Raw genomic sequence first — 4,579 nt, 5'->3', positions numbered from 1 at the left:
TGAATGACCCAAAGGGCTCTCAACTGACATTCCACAACCACTGATTCCTGAATAATAGTTATCTTCCTGTGTTACGTCCATTTTCACAGCTATTACGTGTTCAACCTCTTTCTTTGAACCAGAAGACATCCAGACCGTTTATAATCCACTGGCTGGTCTTATTAGAGAATACCGGTAAACCGAATACATCTCCTAATTAACATTCAGTTAAGTAAGCACTTACTGTACTAATTAGATGAATACAAATCAACAGAATAGCTATCATCACTGAACACAGTAGTAAGCACAAGTCCACAAAAATCTAACACTAACACCAACATTCACACATCTGCACAAAATACTTTGGTGAGAAATATATCATAAATAAATAAACATATTAACCCCTAATTCCGCGACCGCAGCTCGTGGTCTTGCGGTCGTGTTCTAGCCTCCCGAGCAAGGGGTCCCGGGCTCGATTTCCGGTGGGGGTAAGGGATTTTCACCTGCCTCGATATGACTGTTTTTGATGTCCTCATCATGTCATCATCATTCATGAAAGTGGCGAGACTGGACTGAGCAAAGGTTGGGAATTTATACGGGCGCTGATAACCGCGCAGTTGAGTGCCCCACGAACCAAACATCATCATCATCATCAAATTCTCAATGAACACCGCCTGTAAAATCGATGTTCTTGCTGCAGTCACTGCTCAGTTGTATAAATATCTATACTAAGCATCTAACACCTAAGATTCACATTTCTAAAATACTGAAGACACTGTGTATAAATATCTGCCTTAGCCCTGGAACGGTCGTGTTGGTTCTGTGAGACGCACTAGTTTTTGTTTCACTGAATTTACGTTCTTATAATTGCTGATTTGACTCGAGATCTCTTCTAGCTTCCTGTAACATCCAAGAGAAAGCGTTAAAATCGTGAATCAGTTTTTTTGTTTGTTTGTTTATTCATTGTTTGGTAGCCTTCCAAAAAGCGCGCTGGTCTGTCAGACCCAGCTTGACCGTTTACATTACTAATTTCCGCCAGTGCGATCCCTTTTTATTTGTTGTGTAGGTCTATCACTGACTTACCTTACGAACTACATGTAATGCCCTTAAACCGAATTATCATTGTCTATTGTCACTGTCAATAGTTTACAATTTAAAATGGCAAAAGAAAATCTTTCATAGAGTGAAATTTAGAGAATCTTATATGATGATGAGAATGAAGTAGGCAGTTCTGACGCGACCCAGGCTTCCAAATAAACAGTGATCAATACGATAATAGTGAAATAAGTGGTGGTGAAGAGATAGATGTTGAGGCTTTTGCCAGCACAGATGAACCTACTATTGTTGATTCTAGTACATCTCCCATAACGGACTTGGGTACGTCTCTTATGCGATTTTATGAAGGAAGGAACGAAGCAACTAAATGAAGAGAAACTTGTTTCCCACAAAGTGTTCGAACAAGACGTGACAACATAGCTACCATGCATTTCCATGGAAGCATCAAGATCGAAACAGTGACCTAAATTTGGCGAGGCCTGCCAGTTTTTGATGAAATGAAGGCATATTCTGGCCTACTTTACTTAGATGGATCATTGAGTGGCGGCAAAATGAATATCTAAGACTTCTAAACTACAGATGGCACCGGAACATAAATCTTTCGGACAAGTATGTCATTGAAAAGATTCAGATTTTTGACTCGTATCAGGTTTGACAACATCCATACGAAGGAAGAAAGAAAAACCCAAGATATTCTTGCTGCCATAAAATAAATTTTTGATATATTTTCCTTCAACTGCAATGTGTATTTCGCTACCTCAGAAAACGTTACTTTGGGCGAAATGCTCATTCCATACAGAGGTAGGTGCAGATTCAAAATGTACATCCCCAATGAAGCTGCCAAGTATGGGGTCAAGGTTTTCATCCTGGCCTGTTCTAAAACGCACTATGTAAAACATTTGGAAGACTATGCAGATGCACAACCACAAGGACCGTACAAAATCAATAAAGCAGATGATGTTGTTTTGCACCTTGTAGACCCAGTAAAACGTTCTGGAAGAAATCTAACGGTAGATATTTGATTTAATTCTTACCTAATAGTCTGGAAAGCACTACAGCGAAAGAATATTACTGTTGTTTCCACGTTAAAGGAAAATAAGCCAGAAATTAGAGTTGAGCTCTTACCCATAAAATCTAAAAAAGAATCCTTAAGTATTACTTCCATCTGAAAAAGAAAACAGTACTGCTCATTTCGTCAAAGTATCATGATGATGAGATTGACAGTTACAGTGGTGAAAGGAAGAAAAAGGCTTTTGTGTACATAGTTCCACGTAGTCAGCACGTACACAACTTTCCCACTAGAGCGCGCCCCGCTAAGCACAACAGCGCAGGCGCTGCGCTCGTCCATCTCCGCACTACGAGATGACGCTGTCTTAGAGACGGACCAAATTCTGCTTCCGCCGATCCGCGTATTAACATGTCTCGCAGCCAATGAGAGTGCTGCTAATGTAGAACCTTTTCTCCTCGCAGATCATACTCGCACAGTGAGGTATTATAACGAGTGTACAGACCTCTGATTAGTCAGTCTGCGTTAGTCTGTACCAGTCTATAGTCAAGTTTCAGTATGCGCCTAATAAGATTACCATATTCCTATACATAGCCATGAAGATAAATGTATAGACACTTTTGTCAAGTATCAGAGATATGTGAGAATAAGATTAACGTACCAAGACCAAAGGACCGTCAGATTGTCAATTGTAAACAGCATCCAGAATGAAGTTACGTAATGTCTATGATTTTTATTATTTTAATGAATGTGTGTGAGAATTAATCAAGTTCTGTTTAAAGTTGGTCACCGGCAGTCTGCTACTCTAAGCGTGCAAGTGGCATTTCTATCGTCTGACCTAACGGCAGAAGATAAACACGCCACATATTGCTGACACTCGCCTACTTCGTTACAGCGACAAGTCAAATAACCTGATGGTGCGTGTACCGAAGGTCTTACAGTACGCACACCACAAAAACAAAGTACAGTAATGTGCTACAACAAAACAAAGGGCGGCGTAGATGTCGTAGATGCTATGTGTGGTGAACTTACTGTTCCTCACTGCTTCTTTTTTCAGTTGTTGAATATTGAAGCTCTCAATGGCTACATTGTATTCAAAGTAAATAAAAACGTTTGAGTTAGATGAGAATAGCACAGAACCCTAGGATAGTCTATCATATCACTATATTTTACAATGCGTGCAATCAAGCTAAACCTCTCGTGCGAAATTCACAGGATTGCCTTTAACCTCGGACAGCAAAACTCAATACTTTTGCAAAGTTTGCAAAGTGTGGTTATGCATGAACGAATGCTGAAATGGTTAGCATCGGCTGTTTTGAAAAATGATGATTTTAGAGGACTATATCTCACAAATGTCCATTATATTCACAACTTCCATTTATATAACGAAAATTCAACAGTTTTGCATTTTAGTTTTACAACTTATTCTCATTTACAGTCGTATTTCAGTCAAATGAAATGATAATTAAATAGACATCCTAGCTGCAAGCAGGCGTTGATACACTTCGTTGGGGACATGTTGAAAACGTGCGCCCAGACCGGGACTCGAACCCGGGATCTCCTGCTTACATGGCAGACGCTCTATCCATCTGAGCCACCGCGGGCACAGAGGATAGTGCGTCTGCAGGGACTTATCCCTTGCACGCTCCCCGTGAGATCCACATTCCCAACATGTCCACAACACTACATTCGTAGTGCGCCTAATAGATGTTTGCCCATGATACTCATTACTCGTGGCAGATTAATCTACCAAGTCCCGTACGAGTTCGGGCATAGCGTGTGCGTTCGCACAAGAAGGTCAAAGGCCGGGAACCCATATTTTTAACTGTATATGACGGTAGTATCTGTTCCCGAAAGAACAGTTACCGTGGATGACCATGCAGCTTTGCTAGAAATGAAATGATAATTAAATAGACACCCTAGCTGCAAGCAGGCGTTGATACACTTCCTTGGGGACATGTTGAAAATGTGTGCCCCGACCGGGACTCGAAACCGGGATCTCCTGCTTACATGGCAGACGCTCTATCCATCTGAGCCACCGCGGGCACAGAGGATAGTGCGTCTGCAGGGACTTATCCCTTTCAATCAAATTTACTTGTATTTCCTCTTTACTTACATTTAGTACTACAAAGTAGCATACTATTCAATTTTTGTATACAATTATTGTATAATTCAGAGAGTAAATTTAATGTCTATGTAGCATTTAGTAATTCCTGAAAAATATAAGAATTCGTAATTTGAAGTAAGTATATTGTTCGTCACTTGTTTAAGTGTTTCATTTGCTGGGCACTAAAGACCCAGCCCGACGGTTCTTGAACTATTTTTCGCCCGATCCTTCTACATCTACATCTACATTGATACTCCGCAAGCCACCCCACGGTGTGTGGCGGAGGGCACTTTACGTGACACTGTCATTACCTCCCTTTCCTGTTCCAGTCGCGTATGGTTCGCGGGAAGAACGACTGTCTGAAAGCCTCCGTGCGCGCTCTAATCTCTCTAATTTTACATTCGTGATCTCCTCGGGAGGTATAAGTAGGG

The 4,579-nt window shown here is 41.0% G+C and overlaps 1 non-coding gene across 1 annotated transcript; it reads right to left on the bottom strand.

The window, feature by feature from the left end:
• Positions 1 to 3,571: 3,571 nt before the first annotated feature.
• On the bottom strand, positions 3,572 to 3,646 carry Trnat-ugu. The gene has a single exon. It is a non-coding gene; the product is annotated as a tRNA-Thr (tRNA).
• Between the last annotated feature and the right edge of the window lie 933 nt (positions 3,647 to 4,579).

Source organism: Schistocerca piceifrons, chromosome 6, assembly GCF_021461385.2.
Source record: "Schistocerca piceifrons isolate TAMUIC-IGC-003096 chromosome 6, iqSchPice1.1, whole genome shotgun sequence".
Classification (NCBI taxonomy): Eukaryota; Metazoa; Arthropoda; class Insecta; order Orthoptera; family Acrididae; genus Schistocerca; species Schistocerca piceifrons.
This window is presented reverse-complemented; position numbering and strand designations above follow the sequence as displayed.